Source organism: Varanus komodoensis, unplaced genomic scaffold, assembly GCF_004798865.1.
Source record: "Varanus komodoensis strain SLA01 unplaced genomic scaffold, ASM479886v1 scaffold13_3, whole genome shotgun sequence".
NCBI lineage: Eukaryota > Metazoa > Chordata > Lepidosauria > Squamata > Varanidae > Varanus > Varanus komodoensis.
Genome location: NW_025335409.1, coordinates 2,221,310 through 2,236,985, shown reverse-complemented (window position 1 = coordinate 2,236,985; position 15,676 = coordinate 2,221,310). Strand labels below are relative to the sequence as shown.

The 15,676-nt window shown below is 43.4% G+C and overlaps 1 protein-coding gene across 1 annotated transcript in view; it reads right to left on the bottom strand.

Moving 5' to 3' along the window:
- The window catches only part of IL17REL (interleukin 17 receptor E like), a 50,863-nt gene that overhangs the window by 34,169 nt on the left and 1,018 nt on the right, over positions 1-15,676 (bottom strand). The gene's annotated exons all lie outside the window — the stretch shown is intronic.

Sequence of the window (15,676 nt, the reverse complement as noted above, 5' to 3'; positions counted from 1 at the left end):
CCCACTTTATCTTATAAAATAATTCAATATTACAAACTAATTGGAACAATAAAACAGTATTACTAATGAATAATTGCAGCAATATTTACCCTCAGGAATCTTAATTCAAATTCTAGCTGAAGAGAATGAAAGAGAATAAACTGATCTCTAACTAGATTCATATCATAAGGCTAAGCAAAGATATGGGGCTCATTATAACTTCACCTTACACATGCCTACAATTAAGCTAGAACAAAAATCTGGAATGAGATAACTTATGCACAAAAATATTTCTCATAGTAGTGCAGTGCTGAACATGCAGCCCTTTAGACCTAATACGTTAGAGCTATAAGGAACCTATCAGACCTCATTGCATTATTCTTATCATAAACAAGGTCAGTGCTCATCAGTGAGGAACAATGAGAGGATGGCTCACACAATCATGAGCTGGTCATGGCCACATGATTTGCCTAACTACCTTCCCGCTGCACATCACCAGAACCCAGAGAAGTGCATAATGGGGGATGGCTCCCGAAGCATCCAAGAACCCTACAACAAGCCATGTGTTCTGGGGTGGTTTTGAAACTGAGCATCTTGCCAGGTTCAGACGACACAGCAACCCACGTGCAAATCAGACAGCACACAACTGGCGCATACAGAGCCGGGAAAGACAGCATGGCTTATTTCTCTGGCGATCATGCAAACCCAGCCAATGGCTCTTAATTACGAGCCAAGCATCCTAACTATCAGTGTGTGTCTTTCATCAAAAACCCACATGTGTCATGATAGATTGCAGTCTACATGCTTGTGGGAGAGAACTCATACTGATGCCATTGGTGTGTGCTGACCCATGGGTGTGCTAGTTTTCAATGCACTATCATAACCCACATGTTGAAAGCCAAGCTCCGCATGACTGAGTGAGCCCAAAGAGACAGCACATAACTTCCTCTGCTGAGTACAGCAGCACAATTTCAGCATGAGCCAACAGTATGGTACGGCGGCTAAAGCAATCAAATGCGGTCTTAGGTCACATAACAGAAGGGTGGTGTCCTGATCAAAAGACGTGCTAGTGCCACACTGTCCTGTACCGGCCAGACCGCGTCTTGTTCTGGGTGCAGCATTTCAAGGACACTGACAACTGGAATGTGTCTGGAGAAGGGCAACCATGGCGGCACACTGTCCTAAGACGTTTTGCTCCCTGACGCACCTTTTAAATCTGTTTAGCTGTATGTCTTTCCTGTGTTTGTTTGTGTTTCCAGTTTTTGTGAAGTTGTTACATTTGCTGCTGTTCTACTGTTTTTACTGGGTTTAATTTTCTTATAAGTCACTCTTCGGAGTCTTTTGGAATAAGGAGGCAGGATATAAACTATCTGAATAAATAAATGAAGGTTGACTTGTGAATCCCCCAAAACAGGACATACATATACCCCCAAAAGAGGACAAAATAGGATGCTTGCTCAAATGAAATATGTATAAGCTCATTTATGCCAACACAAATTTGGACAAAATCATTCTAATTTAAATGAAAAGAGAGAATATGTCATCCTATTCTGGAAGACTGTGATCAGCTGCTCTGTGTGCCCTTCTCAGTCCAGGGCCCATGGATGGATAAATTCAATCCCTTCCTTCTGGTAGTTCTTTCTCTTAAAAGCAGAGGTGGAGAGAATAGCCCCTCAAATAGAGGATGCCCCCAAATAAAGAATAGTCCTCTGTGAAAGAGGACACCTTTCCACTTGTCTTCTCTTACTCCCCCCTCCGTCCCTTTTCCTTTTCTTTTTCAGATGGAAATGGCTAGAAGAGATTATTTAACACTTCAGAAATAGTTGTTCAAGGGAATATATATTGAATGCCATTAACCTGATTTTTGTTCTCCCCTGAAGAGGAGGGCAGGACGCACTCCAACAAAGCCAAGTTCAGGGAACCAAGGTTCAATCTGGATGCCAGGAAGTACTTTCAGACAGTTAGGACTCTGAGAGTATGGAATGGGCTTCCACGGGAGGTGGTTGAAGCCCTAATGGTGAGGGTGTTTAAGGATAGGCTAGACATGCACATGGTGGGCATGTCATGAGAGGAGCCAGCTGAAGCCGCGAGTCAGACTAGATTGGCTGGGAGACCCTTTCTAACTCGCTCTGTTTCTATGATATCCCTTTATTTTATCTCCATTAGCAGATTGCACAAGCTTGCTGGGCCAGATGCACTCTGATCCTGCATCAGTTTTATCATCTGCCCAAGGCTCCACATTTAGATCAGCAGAATACAAAACAGATGTAGAATGTGGTGGATAAATGCCAGCGGGTACCTGCACAGATTCAGGTTTGCTAGTATGTATGGTGTGCAGATTCACAAATAAACTGTCAACATTCTTCTTTTAGGCCAGCCTTCCCCAACCTGGTGTTCCCCAGATTTGTTGGACTACACTCCACATCTTCTTCAGGGGCAGTCCCAGGTGTAACTTGAAGCCATTATATCCCCTGGTTGAACCTTATTTGAATATCTACATGTTTCCAGACATGACTTATATACACCATGGCAGTGCTTCGTTCATGGAATTTTGGGGACATCCAGAGCATATCATCTTCTACTGCTAATACTTTTCCCTCTGCCTCTTGCACTTTTTCTCTTATTAGGAAACATCTATTAAAACTGGAAATGCTGCACCATGCCTTCCAATTAGTAAAGGCTCGAGTCCTCTGCCTGGGAGCACCCTTCTTCTCTCCAATTTCATTTTAAAATTGTGACCCATGCAAAGTTCATGACTTTAATATCATCAACATTTTTTCCTCTCTTCTCCTTCTCCAGCCTATCAACCTGCTTTTCATAACATCTCACCTGATGAAAAGGATCTAGAGATCTTAATAGCTTGCACATTTTTTGGTGTCCTCTGATTCTGCCTAATTACCTTGATATAGATTTCGGGTTTGTTTATTTTTACCTTCTGGCCAATAGGGCCACCTTTGTTTTTTGGTAAATTGTTAATTTAGTAATTGTTAATGATGTCATATCATTCTTTCTCTCCTATATTTTAAGCATCAAGCGTTGGCCCCTGTGGAGAGACATGATCAAGGTGCTGATAAACAAATTTGCTGACTTGACTAATCAGGTCATACACAGAACAAAATCGGAACAGAAGCCTGAACTCTCAGTTTTCAGCATCTCAGTATAGAGTTCATCTACCATTTCTCATCTACCATTTAGTAGCAACACTAGTGCACAGTCTGAAGGCAAATGAAGCTATTTGATATAGAGAGAGGAATGACTAGAGTACAATGAAGGCAAGTTGCATTAGAGGTCTTTGATCATTTTTTGTCACTGCATGTTGACATGTTTAGGGATCCGAGGTGGTGTATTGGAGACTGGGCTCACAGGAATTCAGCCCAGGCTTCTTTTATTAGCGGGGACATGGAAGTCATCTGCCACTGTTCTCAGAATTCTCTGTTCCTTCTGAGCTTAGCTGCAGTTCTCACAGTAGCTGTAGGGAGAGGGAATGAAATTTCCCAAGAATAGATTGCCTCCTTGCCCAAAGAAAGCATTTTAGGGTGACTTGATCCTGAATGGGCAGTTATAACCCATCAGCCTTGCAAAAGACCTGCTCCTGTTGGAGATAAGCCTGCTGAAGATGGTTAGTTGATATGGAGCAATACAGCTGCCTGAATTTTTGGGCTGTCTCAGGGGGTGCAGCTATTCAGACTACTGTGATAAGCATCTATACTTCAACAGTTACCATTATACCATTAAGTATCAGCAATGTCAGCCAGTGTGGTGTAGTGGTTAGATTGCTGGTCCAGGACTCAGAAGATCCCAGTTCTAGTCCCAACTCAGTAATGAAGCTCACTGGGTGACTTTGGACTAGTCACTGGCTTTCAGCCTAACCTACCTCACAAAGTTGTTGCCAAGATGAGGTGGAAAGAAGACCTATGAAAGTCACGTTGGGTCCCTCACAAGGAAAAAAGTGGAATATAAATGTAATAATACTACTAAGACTAACATGGCATTTTATTCAAATTTATTCCTTTTAAGCTTTTTACTGATTGTTGGATCCTAGTTTTCACTGACTAAGCTACATGTTTATTAAAATGTTTAGCTAACAAGCATACCCACCCCTTAGCTAAAGTCATACTCTACCCCCACACAGTCAGCAATCCAGCATTAGAAGACCTGAAACAAATATGTGAAGTAAAAACACTAAGGATCGCATGCTAAAACCTGATCACAAATTATTCATTCATTCATCCATTCATTCATGGAACACCTGTTACCATTTTCAAAAAAGAAACACTTGCTCTTGGACCATGCTGTCTGATCCTGAACAGTTTTATATATTTCCTGGAAAGTGTACTTAAAATAACAACCTTTGCCAGGTTATGATGAGGTGACATTTTGATCAAGCCCTGGGACTTTCCCTTAGTTCAGTCTCTCATGAAGCTAAATAAAGTGCAGCAGGAATTAAACTATATTACAGAAGTGCCCTAAGAATAGCAGTCCACAGACAGGGAAGAAGTTTAAGGTGGAAGCCACTGAAAATGTACAAGGAAGGAGCAAAAACAAAGATTACGGTAATAACTATAAGGAAAAGCTTGTTGTTACCACAAGCTCTGAAAATGGTTTGAGCAAAAGAGAGGTTGATCTGAAAGGCGAGGTACTAAAATAAATAATAAAGCTTCAAGGGCTGAATTTCCTTTTTCTGGAAAGAAATGCAAGCAGTCTAGGAGAAGGACTGCTCAGGGCTTAGATGTGCCACTTCCCTACTTTGCAGCTTCATGAACCAGTTCAGCAAGTGTCCCAGGCACCCCTCCCAGCTTTAGTCCACGCAGCAAGCCACAGGAGTCTGAAGGTGTAACATAGACCATGGAGAGAAACACCACTCAAACCTCTGTTCAGCGCCTCCCTACCCTTTTCCATTTCCTGCTTCCTTCCTGGTTTTCCATCCTAATATTAAAGCATCAGTAGAAAATCAGCTGTAAGGTTATGATTAGGGTTAGGGCTAGGGTTCTGGTATATAGCAGCTAGATAAGATTTTAAAACTTCTGTGGATATCCTGATTCTGGGATTCCCAAGAGGTACACGCCCTCTCTTCTCCATCACCAAATATTTGATCATTTCAAGGCTTCTGTGGCTTCCTCGCTACACTGTACAGAGTTGAATGTATCTCTTAGGGTTTTCCATTATGAGCAGTACAATCTGTAAGCTAAAATATGGTATTCTGGTATTTTGGCCTCTGAAAGTTCCCCAAGTAGAGTTCAGCCTTGGGGCTGGAAGCGGCTCTGCAGCAGCCAGGCCATACACACTTAATGGTGGAGACGGGCTCCTCTGAATGCAGCGGGTCACACTTTTGAGTAAGCAGGCCAAGAGTTGTGTGCATGGTACAATTCCGCATAAACTGGAACAAGCAGGATCCCTCATGGATAAGGATCAATTCACACATCCACATTCTGTAACGTCTTGTCATGGACCAGCGCCATTTCACAGTACTACATTTGGGCTTTCTGTGATGCTGGACTTCTGAGGGCTCGTTGACACACACGTACTTGTGTGAACCGATTCCACAGGAATAGCTACTTTCAAATTATTAAAAAATAGACAACCAAAGTTCAAGCAGACTAAAGTCTTATTCAGATGTTAACAATCTGATTTACTTGACAGTAGAGTCACATCACATTACCCTTTTCCTTGGTTTTGTGCACATAATTTATTCATTCATTATTTAGTATATTATATTCCCTTATAAAGAACTCAAGGCAGTTTACATACTCCTCCTCCTCCTCATCATCATCATCATTTTTTCCTGTTTTATCCTCACAACAACAACCCTGTGAGTTAGGTTGGACTGAGAGTCTGTGATTGCCCCAAAGTCACCCAGTTGGCTCCATGGCTGAGTGGGGACTAGAACCCAGATCTCCTGAGTCCCTGTCCCACATCCTTAACCACTACACCACAGTGCTCTCACTCATGTATAATGTTGCATTCCATACCAGTGGCTGGAGGGAGGCAGCATAGATCAGCAGAGGATCCAGGAACCTAATACAGGCTCAAGATCATGTGCAAGCCTAGAGTCTTTCCCTCCAGACATTTGATTGTACACATGACAGTAATGTCACAGGCAAGACATCAGGAGCAGGGCTGTAGGGTGCAGCCCCACCTGTGGATGGGACATAATATGGATTTTTGATGTCTGAACAGTGCTTGTGCCCACATAGTTGAGAGCAGTTGAGGCAGTGTGTTAGAATTCCAGTTGCAAACACACACACACCCTGCCTGAAAGGAGCATGGAGAATGCATAGGAAAAGAATTGACCTCAGGCTCAGGAGACCTGATAGTAAACAGGGTTTATAGCAGGTCAGGGTTGCTTTCCATAAGGTTGAAAAACCCATCTCTCCTATTATACAGGAATGGTTCTGAGAACACATATGCATACATGCACACAGTAGCTATAGCACATTCAGGTTTGAAGTACACATTCCCATAGGAGGAGTGAAGGAGACAGGGGCAGCAAAGGAGACATCAGGGACTATGCTAGATGGACTATCTTCTCTGTCCAGAGCTGACATCAAGTGCCTTGTGAAAAGAAGTATCCAATGCTATTTCCTGCTCTAGTGGAGTTGCTTCTGTGGCTCACTTTTGTTCCATTTAGCATGGCTTGTGCTGTGTCTGTTGAATTTTATAAATAGGGTTTCCTGAAAGATCCTACTGAAAAAGGCTTATAAACTACTGCAGTGCCAGTCACCACTTGGCCTATGAATTGCTTGTGTGGCAAGCATAGCCACTGATGCTCACAAACAGCATCTGTTTTGTGATCCATAAAAGGCTCGTCTAGGGAAGAGAGGAATTGAGAGACTGGAAGCCAGGCTGAGGAGGAAGTTAGGAGAAAATTAAGGAAGTGTCAGAAGCATAGGGATAAAAAGAAAGAAATGACATTTAAGAGGTTCTCAATAACCCCTGAGTGCATTTTAAGTCTACTTCCTCAACACTTCTAAGAAAGGAACATGACTACACATACACCCTGAACTAATAGTCTGGAAGTATGCGTGCAAGTAAGGACAACTCCAAGGAGTCATCTTTTCCAGGACTACTTGTGACTTAAAACAGCCAAGGAAAGCAAAAAAGGTTTTTCTTTTGCATTAGACCATTGTTATTCATCAGCAAAGAATGGTGGAAGCAGAGATGTGTAAGGAACCTGCAGGGATTCTTCTGCAGAAATCCCATGCAAATTATCAGTAGGACTGGCTGTCTGTCTCCACTTCCCTGTAGAGATGTACACACCTACATTCAAAGAAACAGAAGGTCAAGAATGGGCAAGGCAGAACTTGGTTCTTGTTAGGTTTCCTCTAGCATACAGTCAACAAGATTTCAAACTGTTTACTGTGAAACAGATTTCAAACTGTGAAGAAATCATGAGCTGGCTGGCAAAGAACACAAAACAATCCTCTTTGTACCATGCTTCAGTGTCCTTGACCCTCTCACAATGAGAATCTAAACTGGGCTGGGCAACCTGTACTTCCCTGAGGGCCACATGACGTGCAGGGCAGGCAGCCGGAGGCCACGGGTGCATATGCACTGCACTTTCATTGCTATTTTCTAACAAGCAAATTGGCCTGGATTTTCATAGGCTGGAATAGACTGAACCCTTTGTCTGATGCAGCAAAGTCTTTGAGCAAACTTACACAGCTGTCAGAGTTCGAGACACTGTGCCTGACCCATGTGAATGATGTCATACCAACTGGCGCCCTAGGCATGGCCTCTGCTGATGGAGGATCCATCTCCTCCGTTCTCCTGACAAGGAACTGCTCCACCAAAGAAGGGAGGAGCAACCATATAATTCTGGCCTTCTGACAGCTCCCCCACCTTCATCCCATCTGGACAACATTGCAATGTGCTGGTTAGAGACCCCCTGCTGAGTGGGGATGGTACTGCAGGCTTCAAACACATGGACACTTCTCCATTAATTGAAACTAATTGATGCATTTTAGAAAGTAAATAGCCCCAAAGTACATGCCCCAGTTGTCTCCTTAGAATGGAGGCCAAATTTAGGTGTCTATGCTTCATGGCCCTGGTGTTGTGGTAATGACAGACAGACTCATTCTCTTTAATTATTACAGGGTATCCATTTTTTCATCTTTTTTATTGTACCAAATAATAAAAACAGACAGACAAAAAGGAAATAATGCAAAAGAACACACATAATCCACCAATGTCATATTGATCATAAATATAATAAAAGGAAACAAAATAATCTTTTATTTTTCCCTTTATTTATTTTTGCATCTCCATCCTAAACCCATCCACCTCTCCAATTTATCCACTCTGCCTCTCACTTTGGAAACTTCATTCTGAGTCTGTCACTCAAAGCAGCAGAACCAGCATCACTCACTCCAGGCTGCTTTCTGGTGCAAGCGGGTGGCAGAGAGGTCCTGCACCACAGAGCCCTGTAGAGTACCAACCAGAGTGTCTATCACAGGGGAAGGAAGTCCAGCTTCTGGCGCTATTCACAGCCACCTTGGCATTTTTTGCTGGACAGAGGGGAAGAGAGAAGAGAGGATTCAAGATGGGCCACTGTGCTTTCCGCAGCAATTTCTGTGGCGCAGCTGCACTGTGTACTACCACAAATATTTGATTTTTCCTGGAAATAAGAATTGAAATAAGAATAGTCAAATATGACCAGCCATGAGCTGCAAAAATAGAGAAGTGGTTTGAAGATGGTGTAGTATGTCTTTCCAAGAAATATGTTTATGGAGATGGTTTGAGCCCATGTGCACAGTATTTTTCTGCCCCTCAATAGTTCCAACAGCCATCAAGCACACATGCCCAAGTGACCAACAGCAATGCCCATGATCATGGCACCACCTTCCCCAGCCACAGGAATTGCTTCTGGTCAGTGTGGTGTAGTGGTTAAGAGCATGGGACTGGGACTCAGACGATCTGGGTTCTAGTCCCCACTCAGCCATGGAGCCAACTGGGTGACTTTGGGCCAGTCACAGACTCTCAGCCCAACCTACCTCACAGGGTTGTTGTTGTGGGGATAAGATGGAGGAGGAGAATGATGTAAGCTGCCTTGAGCCCTTTGTAGGAAAAAGGCAGGATATAAATTGAAAATAAAATAAAATCAGGGATGACACCATTCATTCACCAGGGATCTGGCCTCTGTTCTCCTATGGGATAGCCCCCTACAAGTGGCTGATCTGCAAAGACTGAGTCAAGTCTTGATCTATGTCCAAACAAAGGCAGACTCAATCGTTTCTCATTCTTGGCAACACCCCTGCACACAATAATTTGAGTGCAGCTTAACCCAGTAAGGTTGGGGTGATAACATTTGGTTAAAGGATCAATTTATATTATTACAGAGGTGACAGTAATCAGAGAGAAGGCTGGGAGAGGAGATGCGCATTGCTGGTAGTGACTGGGCAATCTTCAATGTGTGTGTGTGCTGACATGCACATGGGGAGGTGAAAGAAATAGTAACCTCTAATCCCATTGTATGAGCGTGATTATGGGTACACCCTCATGGGGAGGAATTGAATTCTACCTGTGTCCATGTGACTCATATGCATTCTTATGCAAGTTTCAGATGCAGTCATATGCCATGTGAATTCTTCAGGGACTTGTCATGGAGACAGAAAGCAGCAGCATTCTGCAGACTCATCACAAAACTAAGTCAATGCCTCTCAGCATGACCCTGTAGAGACCGAAAGTTAATTCAATTATTCTCTGCTTAGCTCAGATAAATGCAAAATGGAGGGGGGCATGCTTTGGGGTGCTCTTAGGTTGCCAGATCCCCATTAGAAAATTAGGAGTTCCAGCTGCCAGGATCCCCCTGGCAGGGTGGACAGTCTGTGAAACAAGCAAGGCAGGGTGTTAAACACAGCGTTCTCTTTAATGTGCCAGATTTTTCCACAGCGTACAAAAGGCAGCCGTGGTGGGGGTGATCACCATCAGGAATGCAACAGCTGTGCAGGGGGGGAATTAGCCCCTAGCCCCCCATTGGCTTGCCTGCCCACTTCTTTCTTGCCTATAACACTCTATCCCTCTGCCTCTGGGCTCAAGGGAGGTGTTTGTCATTGTCTTTTCCTTGCTCCTTAGTTCTTCTTTTCTTTACCCTTATGCATCACATCAATACACCCCTGCTTCCTCAGATTCCTCCTTTTCAAGCCACTTCCTTGAGGAGCCTGATGAACTCCATGGCACTCTCTCTCCTGAACCCTCCGCATCAGGGCAGTCAACCTCTCCTCATCTTGACCTAATCCTAAAGTTTTCCCCAAGCTCCTTCGAAGACAAGCACCTTTCTGCTCCCACTCCTTGTTTTCTGGGCCCCTTTCCCTCAAGGCTCTTTTTCACTTTTCTTTTTTTTTTTTGCCCTTCCTGTAGGTTTCATCAAAACATTGCCTGATCCACATCCTGCCTTCAGACATTGTGCTTCTTAGCTCCCCTGTGTGCTGCTACTCCACAGTCTTTCCAGCATGTGAGGTTCCCTTGACCCACTGGAATGGACTTACACTGTTTAGTTCCCTGAGCAACTGAGCTCATCCCAAGTCAACGAACAGAACCAGCCCATGCTGCTAGAAGCCTCCTTGGCCGCAGTGCAGTACAAAATGGATTGGACAGTAAAAGGCCAAAAGAGCATCTTGAGCCACTGAAATACTGCTGCAGGGCTGTTGTAAGGAAGGTTGCACCAGTTTATCAAGGTAGGCCTTTGACATGGGAATTGGTCTGTTGCTGAAGGGGAGTGTAACCAGTTGGGTGCTATCTTCTTTCTTGAGGTGTTTTGAATTGATTCATTTTTGTGATCTTTCTTAGTTTTGCTTTAGGGGAACAATTCTGTAGTCCTTGGGAGAGGGTCCCAGGTTGCCAAGGGACACCTCGGAGCTCCTCCTCCAAGGCCGTGTGCACTGCTACAATCTTAGCAGGGGAAATATGAACAGGGAGTATGTCCTTCCACCCCTTGCTGTCATCATGGTAGCATCATCAGCTGAGAATGCAAATGAGTGGGGAGGAGGAGGAGAGGGGAGGCACTGAGGATCCACTATATCCTGATGTCTCCCAGGCCCTGCACCTTTACTAGTGAACGATGGTGTAGAGAAGAGGAAGATCCACCATGTCACTTCCTGGGGCTCTGCTGGGCATCTGCTAGTAAAACATTGTATGTTTGGGGTGCCCCAACTTCAGAGTGCCTTTGGAACGCATGCATTTGCTCTGCATTTTATTATCCTTAGCTGTGTTAAGCACCACTTCCTGGCTGAAAGAAGAGCTGTGCCTTAAATAAAGAAATAAACAGGCAAGTTGTGAACGTGCGCATGATTTGATCTACAAACCCTTTCTGCCAAGGACTTTTTCAAATAGCCAGCCAGCAGTGGGAGGGGGGATTTAAATCCAAAAGTAAACAGAATGCTGGTTTGGCAAGACAAGAAACAGAGGTTGATGCAATGGTCGACTGGGAAAGGAGGGTATCAGCCCTGGGAGAGAGAGATTCCTTGGCTAACTTGATTCCATTTTACTAGCTGCAGACTGGCACTCAGCAGCAGGGAGAATTGCTCTGCTTGGCAGCCCTGGGCATTGATCGGCCAATGAAGAAAAAGCATTCAGACCAGGTTCACTGAGGCAGGTCCTGTGTTCTCTAGCTTTCTGCCCTTCCTTGCAGAGGCAGGGCAAGGGGAGTGGCCCAATCAAGACACCTTAGTGTTGGACTGCACCTCCCATTATCCCTGAGCATTGGCTATGTTTACTAAGGTTTATGGGAATTGCTGTCCACCAATATCTGGAAGGCCATTCATTCCTGAGCCCTGATCTAGAGTGCCACAGAAAGGATGCCATGCTTTGCTTTTTAGGCTGCGATCCTATATATACCCATACCTGCATGGCATTGTCCATGTTAATGCATTGAGCTAAGCGGGACTTAGAGCAGATCATGCTCTAAGTCACTGGTGGGCTGAAGGTGAATCTCCAGATTTTTGGAACTTTAACTCCCAGAAGTCCCTGCCAGCAGCATGACCAATGGCCAGGGATGCTGGGAACTGCAATCCAAAATAACTGGAGATCTACTCTCTGCCCACATCTGCAGTATATAGATGGCAGAAACTGGAACTTGGAAGGTACTTCCAAGATGGTGCTAGGCATGCATGGTGTGTGTGCAGATATATTAGCATGGTTGTGGTTGGTGAGACTCCAGGCTGACACAGGATAGCAGAGGAGGAATAGAATTAAGACAGTGGAAAGGCAGAAGTGCTGGGAATTAGAGAAATCAGAAACAGAAGCTTTCCAGTTGTATTACGGAGGAAAGTATGTCCCACAGAGTAACAAAGCATACTAAGAAAAGTTGTAGGAAATGAAGGGAAGAAAACTGTAATGACTTTTGGAGGACAATGGGACAGAAAGAGGACCACAAAGGGAAAAGAGTGAAAAGTTAACTACTGGGAAAGACCAAGATGTTGTGGTTGCTACATTGCATTTATATCCTACCTTTCTTCCTCTAGCAGTGAACTCAAGGTGGCTTACAAGGTTCACTACTCTACATTCTATCCCAACAACAATATTCCAGTGAGGAAGGTCAGGCTAGAAGTCCATGGCAGGCCCAAAGACGGTGGACTTCTTGGCTGAGTAGTGACTAGAACTTGGATCTCCTGAGTTCTAGTCCAACACTCTTATCCACTAAAGATGGCATAGAGAGGAAGAGAAGCACTTGGGAAAGCACTTGAGAGAAAGCAGCCACAAACTTCAGATTGCTATAAATTTCTTCTGCCCGTTTAGTGGCCCCCAGTGGCATAAATGGAAAGGCATGCACCATTAGATCCAGAATCACCAGAATTCAGTCTGTTCCAATGCATTTGCCTGTCAGCTGTATAATATCCCCCCTCCCCACCGTGTTCATAAAGCACCAGAAGCACATAGTGCACTTGAGCGTGGTAGGAAAGTTCTGGATGAAATTTCAATGCAAACCATCCCAAAACATCAAACTGAAAAGACCTTTCCAATACCACTAATCCTATTCTGTAAATAACTGGCTTTTTTAACTCTGTCCACTAAGATCCCAAGATTAAGTAATCACTGTCTTTCCCTAATTCATTAAGTATGCTTAGCCTTAGGCCCGGTGGTGCCTGATCCTCTTTTGAAATGAATCAGCAAAACTGCTGACAAGAGTCAATACCAAGCCAGCATTTCAAACCTTCAAGCCACAATCCTGGATTGCTGTATGTTATTAAGGCTTTTTCAGGTGTTTGCACTGCACAGGTTACAACACACAGGTTACTAAGGTGAAGCATATCAAAGGTGAAGGGCTGAAGCCATATCAGATAGGGAAAGAACTCCCTCATGATTCACTGGCAGCTTTTAATAAACTTTCCGCTGGAAGGGAAATCCCAGTTTTAGACTTTGCTATTTCCTCCTTTACATATTCCCAATGCTACACTAAAAGGTGGAGGGAGGGTGGGAGGGAGGAGAAAGTAGAAGCCTTCATCTGTTGACTTTTATCATTTTTAACTTGCATACACCTCAGTCCCACCAAGGACCAGAACATGGCAAACACCCACTTGGCATGGGCAGATGTTTGAAGAGGGCTGAATTGCAAAATAAGCAGTACAAGGATGCAAGGAAAAGTAGGGAATTCCCCTCAGCATTTTATTTATGCAGAGCTGTAGGTAATAAAGCTGATTAAGAATGCAATCCTCTGCATGTTTACTCTGCATCAGGTGTCCAGCACAACCCAATTTGCTAACCCAGACATCAATAACAGTTTTTTGCATCTATTTTATTTTCAGTCATGTGCATTACTTAGGGGAAAAAAGGCAGGGAGGGAAAACTGCATAAGAAAAAGAAGGAAATGATCGTATTGCAGTGAAAATGGGCTTCAACAACAGGTCTGCACCTTTAAGGACAGAGAATAACCTGGATATATACATTACATAAACATTGCCCCTTAACAGCTCACCTTGAAGTTTAGAATTCCATGCCTGTTCTACAGAAACTGGAACTCCAAATCAGTGTTACCTAAAAGATTAGGTATGATCATGGTAGTGGAGAAAAAAGCTATCTGGAGCTAATTAATGGATTCATAGTATTCACATCTATTTCACTGCTGGAGGTTAAGAATGCTCAGCCTAAGTTTATTATAGTCTATTGCCAAACATAAGAGTGCCTCTCTATTTCCAATGGTTATATGGAACAGTTATACACTTTCACATAGACAAAATCAGAAGCTCCTTTCAATTCCTGAACTGTAATAAGAGCCATCATGTGATTACCACCAAGTTGGGCCACACAGCTGACCTTGTCCCAGCTGACCTTGCCCCAGATTAAACTGTGGGTCCTGCCCCACTTAGCTATGCATCTGGAGGCAAAACAACATAACCCTATAGCGATTTAAAGATCTAACATTCATTTTGTTGTTGGCTTTTATTGTCTAGAACAAACACCCTTTGTCAGGGGTACATTATCTGTTCTTCAGCTGCACGTTTGGAGAAGGGAAAGGCATTTGGCACATGTTCAAAAATGCTGTCATCATTTCATGCTCCAATTTAAAAAGAGCTAGCTATGACAAAGCCAGCTATGGCACAGAAAGAAATATGCATGCATGTCTTGAACCTATCCAGGAAAATAGATGCACATTTTTACAGGTACCCAATCCATGTCCGTGTCCTCTCTTTGCTCTTTAGCCACAAGAAAGCATTTCTTTAAAATTTTCTTGTATGATAAGAAATTGCCTTTTTTTAAAAGCCTCATATGCAGCTCCATGAGCTGTGGAGTGAAAATGCCATCCCAGAGGAATCACCACAAAGCTATCAGCCAGCATTTACTTAATGCAATACTAGTACAGTGATGTCAGTTCACACATTCAGTTGAAGGCCATAAAGTAATGATCCAGGAACATAGGTTAGTGAATCAGCTCACAGCTGCTCTTTTTTTTTTACAATGCAGTCTGTTATCCACCAAGAATATTTGTTCCAAGTTTTGCTTCCTTTTAAATTCCCCCCTTCAAAAAAAATTAACGTATTCCAAACTGTTAAACTATCCAGAGAGCCTTGCCTTCATGCTGGAACTGTGATTTCAGATCTAAGACCACTGGTTTAGCTAGCTCCTCATTTTCTGCTCTGATTGGCAGCAACTCTTTCCCAATCCTGCCTGGAAATGCCAGTGTTTGAACCTGGGAAAGCCTTAGTGGTCACAAAAAGCTGCATGTTACTTGTTGAAGAAAAATCAACTAGCTGGGAGGAATGGATAGATGGAATCCAGAGCAGGATAGCTCCTGTTGCAAGCAAAATTTACATAAATCACATCTGAACATTTTGTCACTCCCAACTGAAAACTTTATTTTCATAAAATACTCATTCCTGTCATTTCCCTACTTAAGTCTAGGGATTGGAGTATCACTGTGAGGGAAGTTTGCACAAGTTGTTAAAGTTCCACCTCAAAATTCAACCTATCACATTCCTGTTCCTGAATGCAAGAATGTTGTTGTTATTTGAATGAGGAAAGTATACACTTGGGAGCAATGTTTTTCCTTTAGTAAACATGATCCAACTGCACAATTTCCCGATGCTGAATAAAACATGCAAACACTTCAATTTTTCCAAACTGCATTTTAACATGTGCATTTTTTTCTAATGTTTGTGTCTAGGAAATGTAAGCTCAGAAAGACCTGCACTTTGCCCCCAAAATGTACTGGCATTTGTGTTCAGAGATGCAAACACATCACATTTTGAAAAACCTGAAATGAAAT